Below are 14134 nucleotides of genomic sequence, written 5' to 3'. Positions count from 1 at the left end.
AAAATATTTTCTTTGATATTAAACGGCCATCTTGCCTTCAATGCGCGGAGGATGTCGCGCGTTGTAACCGGCTCGTCAAGGAACTTTCCCATATTTAGATATTTCTCAAAATACGGGCGCAAATTGCCGTGCTTAGGATTGAATGGTTCAGGATCCACAATCTGCCTACGACGTCGTTCCTGTACAGATTGTGACCAAAATTTAGATATAAAGGCTCTCTCAAATTGTTCGTGCGTGACGCATCTGTCGGCTTCATTATACGTCCATACAGCTGCGTCGCCTTGGATATAACCGACAACATATGATATCCTCTTACGTCTCTCCACGTACGAGGAAACGCATTTCCGAAGGCTTTAAGAATAATGACATGATGCACGGTTCTTTTTACAGGTATAAATCGCTGAAATTGTCTGTGCTTTATGAATCTCTCCTCTTCCTTGACATTATAGTAATGTTTAGCTTCAGAATGATTACTGCAAGGTACAAGTGGCCAATGGCAAGGAAAATGTTATTGATAATTATCACGACTGCAGTGCAGTGTGTCATGTCAAGGTGCGTACTGTTGTTGTTGTGAGTATATAGTGTGCGCTGTGTATGCGTTATATTGTACTTGTATTCATTGCCCATCTGTGTGTTTTAGGTTGCTACTTCCTTCATTGCACACTGTTGTTGTTGTTGTGGCCTTCAGTCCTGAGACTGGTTTGATGCGGCTCTCCATGCTACTCTATCCTGTGCAAGCTTCTTCATCTCCCAGTTCTTACTGCAACCTACATCCTTCTGAATCTGCTCAGTGTATTCATCTCTTGCTCTCCCTCTATGATTTTTGCCCTCCACGCTGCCCTCCAATACTAAATTGTTGATCCCTTGATGCCTCAGAACATGTGCTACCAACCGATTCCTTCTTCTAGTCAAGTTGTGCCACAAACTTCTCATCTCCCCAATCCTATTCAACACCTCCTCATTAGTTATGTGATCTACCATCTAATCTTCAGCATTCTTCTGTAGCACCACATTTCGAAAGCTTCTATTCTCTTCTTGTCTAAACTATTTATCGTCCATGTTTCACTTCCATACATGGCTACACTCCATACAAATAATTTCAGAAACGACTTCCTGACACTTAAATCTATACTCGATGTTAACAAATTTCTCTTCTTCAGAAACGCTTTCCTTGCCATTGCCAGTCAACATTTTATATCCCCTCTACTTCGACCACCATAAGACATTTTCCTCCCCAAATAGCAAAACTCCTTTACTACTTTAAGTGTCTAATTTCCTAATCTAATACCCTCAACATCACCCGAATTAATTCGACTAAATTCCATTATCCTCGTTTTGCTTTTGTTGATGTTCATCTTATAACCTCCCTTCAAGACACTATCCATTCCGTTCAGCTGATCTTCCAAGTCCTTTGCTGTCTCTGACAGAATTACAGTGTCATCAGCGAACCTCAAAGTTATTATCTCTTCTCCACGGATTTTAATACCTACTCCGAATTTTTCTTTTGTTTCCTTTACTGCTTGCTCAATATACAGATTGAATAACATCGAGGAGAGGCTACAACCCTGTCTCACTCCCTTCCCAACCACTGCTTCCCTTTCATGCACCTCAACTCTTATAACTGCAATTTGGTTTCTATACAAATTGTAAATAGCCTTTCGCTCCCTGTATTTTACCCCTGCCACCTTCAGAATTTGGAAGAGAGTATTCCAGTCAATATTGTCAAAAGCTTTCTCTATGTCTACAAATGCTAGAAACGTAGGTTTGCCATTCCTTAATCTTTCTTCTAAGATAAGTCGTAAGGTCGGTATTGCCGCACGTGTTCCAACATTTCTACGGAATCCAAACTGATCTTCTCCAAGGTCGGCTTCCACCAGTTTTTCCATTCGTCTGTAAAGAATTCGCGTTTAGTATTTTGCAGCAATGACTTATTAAACTGATAGTTTGGTAATTTTCACATCTGTCAACACCTGCTTTCTTTGGGATTGGAATTATTATATTCTTCTTGAAGTCTGAGGGTATTTCGCCTGTCTAATATATCTTGCTCACCAGATAGTGAGGTTCTGTCAGGACTGGCTCTCTCAAGGCTGTCAGTAGTTCTAATGGAATGTTGTCTACTCCCGGGGCCTCGTTTCGACTCAGGTCTATCAATGCTCTGTCAAACTCTTGACGCAGTATCATATCTCCCATTTCATCTTCATCTACATCATCTTCCATTTCCATAATACTGTCCTCAAGTACATCGCCCTTGTATACACCCTCTACATACTCCTTCCTCCTTTATGCTTTCCCTTCTTTGCTTAGAACTGGGTTTCCATCTGAGCCCTTGATACTCATACAAGCGGTTCTCTTTTCTCCAAAGGTCTCTTTAATTTTCCTGTAGTCAGTATCTATCTTAACCCTAGCGAGATAAAACTCTACATCCTTACATTTATCCTCTAGCCATCCCTGCTTAGCCACTTTGCATTTCCTGTCGATCTCATTTTTGAGACGTTTGTATTCCTTTTTGCCTGCTTTGTTTAGTGCGTTTTTATATTTTCTCCTATCATCATTTAAATTCAATATTTCTTCTATTCCCCAAGGATTTCTACTAGCCCTCGTCTTTTTACCTACTTGATCCTCTGCTGCCTTCACTACTTCATCCCTCAGAGCCACCTAATCATCTTCTACTGTATTTCTTTTCCCCATTCCTGTCAATTGTTCCCTTATGCTCTCCCTGAAATTCTGAACAATCTCTGGTTCTTTCAGTTTATCCAGGTCCCATCCCCTTAAATTCCCACCTTTTTACAATTTCTTCAGTTTTAATCTACAGTTTATAACCAATAGATTGTGGTCAAAGTCCACATCTGCTCCTGGAAATGTCTTACAATTTAAAACCTGGTTCCTGTCTTACCATTATATAATCTATCTGAAGACTGTCAGTATCTCAAGGCTTCTTCCATGTACATACCTTCTTTTATGATTCTTGAACCAAGTGTTGGCAATGATTAGGATGTGCTCTGTGCAGAATTCTACCAGGCGGCTTCCTCTTTCATTTCTTAGCCCCAACCCATATTCACCTACTACGTTTCCTTCTCTCCGTTTTCCTACTACCAAATTCCAGTCACCCGTGACTATTTAATTTTCGTCTTCCTTCACTATCTGAATAATAGCCTTTATTTCATCATATACTTCTTCAATTTCTTCGTCATCTGCAGAGCTAGTTGGCATATAAACTTGTACTAATGTGGTAGGCGTGGGCTTCGTATTTATGTTGACCACAATAATGCGTCCACTATGCTGTTTGTAGTAGCTTACCCACATTCCTATTTTTTTATTCATTATTAAACCTCCTCCTGCATTACCCCTATTTGACTTTGTATTTATAACCCTGTATTCGCCAGACCAAAAGTCTTGTTCCTCCTGCCACCGAACTTCACTAATTCCCACTATATACACTCCTGGAAATGGAAAAAAGAACACATTGACACCGGTGTGTCAGACCCACCATACTTGCTCCGGACACTGCGAGAGGGCTGTACAAGCAATGATCACACGCACGGCACAGGGGACACACCAGGAACCGCGGTGTTGGCCGTCGAATGGCGCTAGCAGCGCAGCATTTGTGCACCGCCGCCGTCAGTGTCAGCCAGTTTGCCGTGGCATACGGAGCTCCATCGCAGTCTTTAACACTGGTAGCATGCCGCGGCAGCGTGGACGTGAACCGTATGTGCAGTTGACGGACTTTGAGCGAGGGCGTATAGTGGGCATGCGGGAGGCCAGGTGGACGTACCGCCGAATTGCTCAACACGTGGGGCGTGAGGTCTCCACAGTACATCGATGTTGTCGCCAGTGGTCGGCGGAAGGTGCACATGCCCGTCGACCTGGGACCGGACCGCAGCGACGCACGGATGCACGCCAAGACCGTAGGATTCTACGCAGTGCCGTAGGGGACCGCACCGCCACTTCCCAGCAAATTAGGGACACTGTTGCTCCTGGGGTATCGGCGAGGACCATTCGCAACCGTCTCCATGAAGCTGGGCTACGGTCCCGCACACCGTTAGGCCGTCTTCCGCTCACGCCCCAACATCGTGCAGCCCGCCTCCAGTGGTGTCGCGACAGGCGTGAATGGAGGGACGAATGGAGACGTGTCGTCTTCAGCGATGAGAGTCGCTTCTGCCTTGGTGCCAATGATGGTCGTATGCGTGTTTGGCGCCGTGCAGGTGAGCGCCACAATCAGGACTGCATACGACCGAGGCACACAGGGCCAACACCCGGCATCAGGGTGTGGGGAGCGATCTCCTACACTGGCCGTACACCACTGGTGATCGTCGAGGGGACACTGAATAGTGCACGGTACATCCAAACCGTCATCGAACCCATTGTTCTTCCATTCCTAGACCGGCAAGGGAACTTGCTGTTCCAACAGGACAATGCACGTCCGCATGTATCCCGTGGCACCCAACGTGCTCTAGAAGGTGTAAGTCAACTACCCTGGCCAGCAAGATCTCCGGATCTGTCCCCCATTGAGCATGTTTGGGACTGGATGAAGCGTCGTCTCACGCGGTCTGCACGTCCAGCACGAACGCTGGTCCAACTGAGGCGCCAGGTGGAAATGGCATGGCAAGCCGTTCCACAGGACTACATCCAGCTTCTCTACGATCGTCTCCATGGGAGAATAGCAGCCTGCATTGCTGCGAAAGGTGGATATACACTGTACTAGTGCCGACAGTGTGCATGCTCTGTTGCCTGTGTCTATGTGCCTGTGGTTCTGTCAGTGTGATCATGTGATTTATCTGACCCCAGGAATGTGTCAATAAAGTTTCCCCTTCCTGGGGCAATGAATTCACGGTGTTCTTATTTCAATTTCCAGGAGTGTATAACTTTAACCTATCGATTTCCGTTTTTAAATTTTCTAACCTACTTGCCCGATTAAGGGATCTGACATTCCACGCTCCGATCCGTAGAACGCCAATTTTCTTTCTCCTGATAACGACGTCCTCTTGAGTAGTCCCCGCCCGGAGATCCGAATGGGGGACTATTTTACCTCCGGAATATTTTACCCAAGAGGAAGCCATCATCATTTAACCATACAGTAAAGCTGCATGCTTTCGGGAAAAATTACGGTTGTAGTTTCCCCTTGCTTTCAACTGTTCGCAGTACCAGCACAGCAAGGCCGTTTTGGTTAGTGTTACAAGGCCAGATCAGTCAATCATCCAGACTGTTGCCCCTGCAACTACTGAAAAGGCTGCTGCCCCTCTTCAGGAACCACTCATTTGTCTGGCCTCTCAACAGATAACCCTCCGTTGTGGTTGCACCTACGGTACGGCTATCTGTATCGCTGAGGCACGCAAGCCTCCCCTCCAACGGCAAGGTCCATGCTTCATGGGGGGGATTTGCACACTGGTTGTAGGTAATTGTCAAACTGTTTCGATTTTGCAGCTGTAGATTGTATTTTCGGCTGATTACATGTTTGTTGTTAATTATAAATTCAGCGACAGTGTCGTGGACAACAGCAGGCATTTTTTCTTGTAAGCACTCGGCAAAATATTTGTCTTTTTGCTCTCCCCAACTGTGAAATTCTCTACTGATGCATGAGAAATGGTTGTCAGTGCGTAGTCTAACTTTATCAGAAAACTGTTTGTCAACCTTCTTTTCGACATCGGCAGTACGCGTTTTTATATCATCATGCACTGCCGGGTAAGATTTAATCCGAGTAACTACAGACTCGCAAGTTTTACTGAGATTGTTTACTTGTGCATGGATATCTGTCACGTGAATATTTGTGTTTTCTTGTTTTAATGAAACCTCTGAAAATTTGGCGTTGAGGTCGGACGCTTGTCCAGTCAGTCTATTGTTTATGTCCTCAACACGGCTACAAAATGGCTCTGAGCACTATGCGACTTAACTTCTGAGGTCTTCAGTCTCCTAGAGGTTAGAACTAATTAAACCTAACTAACCTAAGGACATCACACACATCCTTGCCCGAGGCAGAATTCGAACCTGCGACCGTAGCGGTCGCTCGGTTCCAACACGGCTGCACAAAGTGTCGTTTGACGTGCAGTTAACGCTTTAAGTGCTACCAAATCATATTTAATTTCATAATTTCGTGTTTTCATCTCGTCATGAGGTGTTTTCAATGTGGCGTTAATGTTCTGCTTATGTTGTGTCATTTGTTTCCTTATAGCATCGAACATACTGGCAATACTAGTGATGTGCAACTGTTCCGCCACCGCCACATCGGTATACATGACGTCAGACACCAAAATGGGTTCGGAACTAAATTTAGGCATGTTACTGGTAGACGGTCTGTTTTCTACATTTACGTCACCAGTATAGTCAACAATATGCCCTCGTTAGTATTCGAGTCAACCGTAACGTCACTTTCATTATTTAATGGCATGTCAGAGTCGGACTGCGTCTGTGTTTGTAGTCTCTGTTTCTCCATCTTTGCTAATGGTTTTGTTGTCAGTACCATGCCACACGTGATGTATGACACTATAAAAATGTAAACTCGTATGTGTAATCAGAATAAATGTAAAAACTAATGTCGATGTGCGACAATTGTGGAAAGTAATTGGTGGAATACTAATGGCTGCTCGCCATAATACGTCGCACAGAACTGAAGTCGGTCAAATTGTGGCCTGATAAAACTCTATTGTTGCACTGAATAAATCATGAAAATAATTTTGGAAACCGCAATGTAGCTTAAAATCTCTGCTATGGAAACGAAAAATGGTGTTGGATCTACCAAGCAATCTACGATAGTACAAAGCGCTTGGGCAAGATCGCTGATGTAAAGATGTGGTGCCTTAACTTGAATCCACGATTGCTCCGTAATTTCAGGTGTCGACATACATTCCAGTAATTAGTCGTACTTCAGTGTATTCCGGTCTCGTATCTTGTATGTCATTTGCAATAAACATGTAACAGAAGTAAGACAAAAAGTATAGTACATATAATAATGGGCTCAGACACGAAATCGCCCACGTAATTAATTATTTTTGGCTCATTCGTAACTGGATGGAGGCCATACAATGAATTATAGTAATGAATTTTAAAAAATGTATACAAAACACTCGGCGCTTGAACATGGCATTATTTTCGTTAATGGTTCTTTCACGTATTTTTAACCGTTTCTCTTCTCTCTGTGATTTCTCTAAAATCGTACTTCGTTATCAAACAGCACCGAAGACAACTGTGGATCGAGTTGGACGACTTTTTACTTAAAAGCACGGAAACTTTTGCCATGCCAAGTCACCCAACAATCTTACAATGACTTAAGACACAGCACAATCCACCGTTGTCTTTGGGTGCTGTTTGGTAACGATGTACGGTTTTAGAGAAATCACAGAGAGAAGAAAATGAAACATACATTGGTTAGTAACTACGATATATTCTTGAATAAAAACATAATTAAACCTACAATTATATTATGTGATTACGAGTGCCGTTTGGTTGCAACTCGTGAATATAATAATGAAATAATGTGGTATTAATGGCAGTGTGCCACATACGTCCGATCTGGACAAGACCTAGAAAACCACAATCGTGCCTCTTAATCTAATCAGGTGACTATATAAAATCTTCATCTGTTTCCAACGACTGCCGTGTACTATATTTATGGCTTAAATCATTTCTTTTTTGTGCTGCTTACAATTACGTTTTCTGCCAAGAAAAGCTCAGCATGCAAATGTGCCTTTAAATAGTATATTATTTTCACAAACAACACTCTGACAATCAGTGTGCCTTACAATGGACATGAATGGTGATGTTAATTAAATTCATTGGCCTATCTGTGCACACGGAATGCTCGTATGTTCTGCAAGTTGTTACAATTAAGATAACGATGAGAAAAAATCAAATTCATTACCGTGCTTATGGTCTGTAATGCAAGACGTTATCTTATCACTGTTCATAAAATGCTTCTGCAGCCCACAAATCACGATGTGCAACGAAAGGCACAATCATAAATGTAAAGAGTGAAAAACGAGAAACCAAAATTAATGTCTGATAAATGAGCACAAATACTCCAAATTAAACTATGCTTCATTAAGCCATAACAAGATACACTCTTTCATACACTTCTCACAGTTCAATTGGATTTCACTAAATGCTTCTCAGTAATGCTCTCTTACAGGTTGCACGAGGTCAGTGACCACAGGATAAAAGATGGCATGCAGGTATGCACAATGGGCAAAGTTTGACGAACTAAATTGAAACTGAGAGGACCTTTACAGTCTGGTGAGTCCTCCTCAACAGCGTTATACGTGAAAGACGCATAAAATCCTACCACCATGATTCCGTAAGACCAAGCGATAAAAATTGTAATTACTCAGCAAGGGAAGTCTCATACATTCAGAGAATTACTGAAGACAATCTTCACGACTTTATCGCCAACGCTGAATCATCTGAACTGGCTTATGCGTCCCATCGGAAGGAAAACACGAAACGTGATCAGACTCACGATGCAGGAATTGAATTGTGACTGTGTAAAGAGCAAGCCTTGCCCATCTGAATTTAGCTTATTGTTAGCAAAATTATTACTTGCGAGAACTCCTCAGTGCTTGTGACAAATGACTTTAAGATTATACAAAGTATGCTACTCTAAAACTATGAACTAAATGCCATCCATAATCAACGCTTAAAACCGCACCGAAGCAACACATCATACTTAGCAGAATAGAGCAGCAGCCTCCATACAATAGTTTTAACTAGGGGAGGAGGGTGCTAGACCTGTGGGCAAGGTGAATTTTTAATATTTTGGAAGACGAAAGGCAGCTTATAAGTAGCCATAAAATACACACATCATGAAAAGTTTTGTCTCACCTCGGTCCCAAGAGTTCCCGTAACCTGTACAGGAAATTGGAATAGAGATGTCATAAACGTCATATCCCCCTTTTTACTGCTCATAAGTTCATCAATGGACTGTTGGTCCAGATTGTCCCACTCCTCAACGGCGATTCGGCGTGGATCCCTCAGAGTGGTTGGTGGTTCACGTCGTCTATAAACACCACTTTTCAGTCCATCCCAGGAATGTGAGATAGGGTTCATGTCTGGAGAACATGCTGACAACTCTAGTCGAGGGAAGTCTTTATCCTGAAGGAAGTCATTCACAAGATGTGCACGATGGGGGCGCGAATTGTAGCCAATGAATACGAATTCCTCGCCAAAATTCTGCCGATATGGTTGCACTATCGCTCGGAGGATGGCATTCACGTATCGTACAGCATATTACGGCGCCTTCCATGACCACCAGCGGCGTACGTCGGCCCGACGTAATGTCACCCGTAAACAGCAGGGAACATCCATCTTGCTGCACTCGCTGGACAGTGTGTCTAAGGCGTTCAGCCTGATCGGGTTTTCTCCAGACACATCTCGGACGATTGTCTGGTTGAAGGCATATGCGACACTCGTCGGTGAAGAAAACATGTTGCTGAGCCCATCTCTACCGCGCTGCATGGTGTCGTGATTCCAAAGATGGACCTCGCCATGGACGTCGGGAGTGAAGATGCGCATCATGCAGCCTATTGCGCACAGTTTGAGTCATTACACGACGTCCTGTGACTGCACGAAAAGCATTATTCAACCTGATGGCGTTGCTGTGAGGGTTCCTCCGAGCCATAATCCGTAGGTAGCGGTCATCCACTGCAGTAGCAGCCCTTGATCGGCCTGAGCGAGGCAATTCATCGACAGTTCATGTCTCTCTTATCTCCTTTAAGACCGAACAACATCGCTTTGGTTCACTCCGAGACGCCTGGCCACTTCCCTTGTTGAGGGCCCTTCCTGGCACAAAGTAACAATGCGAACGTGATCGAATCGCGGTATTGACCGTCTAGGCATGGTTGAACTACAGACAACACGATCCTCCTTCTTGGTGGAATGACTGGAACTGATCGGCTGTCGGACCGCCTCTGTCCAATAGGCGCTGCCCATGTATGGTTGTTTACATCTTTGGGCGGGTTTATTGACATCACTAAACAGTCAAAGGGACTGTGTCAGTAATACAATATATTCACAGTCCACGTCTGTCTTCAGGAGTTCTGGTAACCGGGCTGATGGCAAACCTTTTTGACGTGTGTATTTTCATACCTAATCTTGTTAAAAACCTGTGTAATAATGAGTTTTAAACCATTTTCTTATAAGAAAAACACCTGAATAAATTATACTTCTTTCTTTTTCTGAGAGCCACAGTGAGGGGGGGGGGCGCCCCCCCCTCTCCTTACCTATAGGTATGGGCGCCCTTGCTACAGAGACTTATCCGCGACTCGACTCTCCCATCTGCCCACAACCAATCTGCCTCGCCTCCGAGCTCAGAGACTAAAAAACTTGGAGGAGGCGCACTGACGAATCAGCAAGACGAATTCTTTATTCGCTCCAGGCACCTCCACCAGTCAGAAGGCAGGAGAGACGACACATGTTCACCCGTTTTCAAAATTTTCCTTTGCTTCTAAGAGACCCAATCGCAGGGTCACCCCTTACAAAAGACCGACACCTAAAAGGCGCCTCCCGCCAGCTTTGTAAGTTGAACTCAACCGTTGTTCCCAGGCCTCTGCTACGATGCTAAACCAATGATATCAACTTGAATTCACCCAGTTGCACGTGTTCATAATTTTCCCACCATTCATTCAGTCCAGCAATCATTCATCTTTAGAACTTGTGGTTTTAGGTACATGGTCCGCTGAATATCAGATATTGTACAAATTAAAATAAAAACACTCTGAATTTATCTTCCCAGCGTGATTTTCCTCCATGGCATGTAAAAATTGAAGGCAATACAGTCAGAGAAAAGACATTTCGTCAAACTTGACAGAACCACAGAGTACTGAAACCACATATGTGAAAGGAGGATGGACGGCAACCATTCACTTATTCAGAAGTAGTCGAGAGCACCGTCCGTACAGGGTGCCTCTCCTACAGATCGACAGGTGGACTTTCTCCGGTGTTTGAGCAGGTACTTGCAGTTTAGTTTTCGCATTGTTTAGTTGGAGTCATCCCAAACTAATGCTGCTCATCGCGCCTTCATGCGACGCCCTCTGCACATGGAAACCTTAGGTTTGTTTCCCGTTAAGAACAAAATTATTTTTAAAGCGGAATTTTGTTTGACCACGCGATAGAGCAGTCCAAAATTAGTCCAGCGCGATATTTGTCATCCCGATACGCATTAACAGGGACAGTAGAATGCTAAGAACATAATCAGTACTCCAGCAGTGGCAGCACCACAGGCCCGCGCCCACTGTTACCGCCATGTAGTAGTGCTGTTCAGTATCTACTGGAATATAGGTTATACTTCATGTTTTCTATCTCTCAAGCGTCAAGAGTCAACAGGAATTCCACTGTTAAATGCAGAGGAAATAGAGGGTAGGTGAAGAGAGTACACTGAAGGCATCTATGGGGGGGGTATCACTAGCCTGATGACGTGATGGAAGAAGGAACAGGGAAGAGATAAGGGTTCTAGTGTTAGAAACAGAACTTAAAACAGTTTTGGCAACTTGAGATCAAATAAGGCAGAAGGAATTGATAATATTCAATCAGAATATCTAAAATCATTGGGGGAAATGATAACAAATCAACTATTCACGAGTTTGTAAGGCTGGTGACATACCATCAGACTTTCACGAAAACCGAAGATAGCAAGAGCCCAAAAGTGCCAGATTTAACGCAGAATCAGCTTAACAACTCATATATCCAAGTGTTTAACTAGAATAATATAGAGAAGAAAGGAAAAGAAAAGTGAGGATCTGTTAGATGACAGTTATTTTGGCTTTAGAAAAGGTAAAGGCACCAGGAAAGCAAGCCTGAAAAACAATCAAGATACCTTCACAGGATTTGTCAAACTTGAAACGGCAGTTGACAATGTCAAATAGTGCGGGAAGTTCGAAATTCTAAGAAAAATGGAGGTAAGTTATGGAGAAATACGGATAATATACAGAAAGTTCAGGAACAAAGAGGAAGAAACGAAGTGCTCGGATTAAAAAGGATGTACAACAGGGATGTAGTATTTCGTCTCTGCTGTTCAATCTACACATCGAAGAAGCAGTTTCGGAAAAAAGAAAAATGTTCAAGAGTGAGGTTAAATTTCAGAAAGAAAGGATGTCAGTGATAAGATTTGCTGATAACATTGGCATCCTCTGCGAAAGTGATAACTATTACAGGAAGTGTGGAATGGAATGAGCAGTCTAATGAGTACAGAATATGGGCTGAGATTAAATCAAAGAAAGACGAAAGTAACGAAAAGTAGCAAAAATGAGAACAGTAAGGAACTTGACATCACAATTAGGGATCACGAAATAGTCCAAGTTGAGGAAATCTGTTATGTAGGAAGCAAAATTACACATGATGGGCAGAGAAAGGGGCATTTCTCGCGAAGAGAAGTCTATGTGAACTGTAGGCCATAATTTGAAGAAGAAATTCCTGAGAATGTGCGTTTGGAACTGAGCGTTGTATGATAGTTAACCATGGACCATAGAAATACCAGAACTAAGGAGAACGAAGGATTAAGATGTTGGGCTACATAATAATGTTGAAAATTAGGTGGACTGCTAAGGTACGGAATGAAGTGGTTCTCTGCAGAATCGGAAAGGAATGCAATATACGGAAAACTGACATGAAGAAGTAACAAGATGATAGGATATACGAGTTTAAGATTCACTGAATAACGTTCGTGCTACCAGAGCGGCTTGTAGAGGTTAAAAACTGTAGATGAAGACAGAGAATGCTATACATCCAGCAAATAATTGATCGTAGTTTGCAATTGCTACTCTGAGATGAAAAGTTTGGGACAGGAGAGGAATTCATGGCGGGCTGCATCAAACCAGTCAGACGATTGACAAGAAAAATATCAAGTGCGAATATGTCACACTTTTTTCAGTCACCGTTTGTTGTTCCGCCTAACAGAAAACTGGGATAAATAAAGAACCGGGCTCACGAGATTGTCGGCTACTGTATAATGAACATGTGTTGTCCTTGGGACAGAAAAAGGATCTGACGTATATTCGTGTCATACACCCTTATTACATTTATATGTGTAATACTGAGAAAAGTTCCTTCGTTTTGGAGAATATCGTGTACCAAATACTGCATCGTGTCTAACACCGATCAATCATTTCATAAATTACCTTGCTGCACGATTTTACTTTTCGTAGCAGTTCAGCTCTAAAACAGTGTAACTTGTCCTAGAATTTTAGATTTTAAAACAATACGCCTTGTAGTTAGAAAGGCTGTCAAACTACCACCCGATTGAAACAACATTGATTGAATCATGTTGAGAGTGTGAACGAAGATGAATTTTGGCCACACCGGCATTGGCGCTAGGCTTCTGGTATAAACGATCCGCGGTATTCTACACATGTCAGTTGTGAACTCACATACATCATTTTAAACGTCATCTCCATTCTCTTCAGAGATGTGGAGATTCTTGCAGCATTGAGTTCACGTCAGTTGTTGCATTATTAATGACATATTTTATGCAAGATGGATTTTTTCACAACGTTTTATTTATTTAGTTTGATTTTTTTTATGTTTCACATATGGCTCATATACCCTCTCGACAGCCTTGTAAGCCACTTTTTCTTTAATCCAATACGCACAAACCCGTAGGATCTCGACACTCTGTTGTCCTTCATTTGTAACAGTCAATTCATTTTCTCGCTATTAACCTGCAGTAGTGAAACTGCTGAGTGGCTTAAAGACGAATAGTTTTCGATTAGTCCATTTGCTACATCACCTCCACTCCTTGGAATATGTTGCCTCCAGTTTCGGTAGACTGATCTAGAACAAGTATCCAAGAAATGCAGTAGTATTTTTCCGGTGAAAGCGTATGTGCGAAAGAGGTAATAAATATCTCAGTTGTGGTCCTTCCGTCGCAGATAAATGAACAGGGAGATCCTTTCTCTGGGGGACTCCCGAGCTGCGCGGCGGCAATACTTATGCAGTACATTAGAGCGGCGAAATAAAATGTGCAGGCTGCTCGCAATTTCCGCGGCATAAAACTATAATTTAGCCTGGGAACAGCTTAACAGCCGCTGCGGCCACCGCCTGGATGCTGGAGTTGTAAAGTTTATGGGTGGGTGCTTCTGTCTGCCACTGCGCAGGGCGCGCCTACACACAGTCGGAGAGGCAACCCTTCCAACGCGAGAAACATGGACATCGTGTC

Source organism: Schistocerca americana, chromosome 4, assembly GCF_021461395.2.
Source record: "Schistocerca americana isolate TAMUIC-IGC-003095 chromosome 4, iqSchAmer2.1, whole genome shotgun sequence".
Classification (NCBI taxonomy): Eukaryota; Metazoa; Arthropoda; class Insecta; order Orthoptera; family Acrididae; genus Schistocerca; species Schistocerca americana.
The sequence above is the reverse complement of the archived record's forward strand: the minus strand, read 5'-3'. Positions refer to the sequence as shown.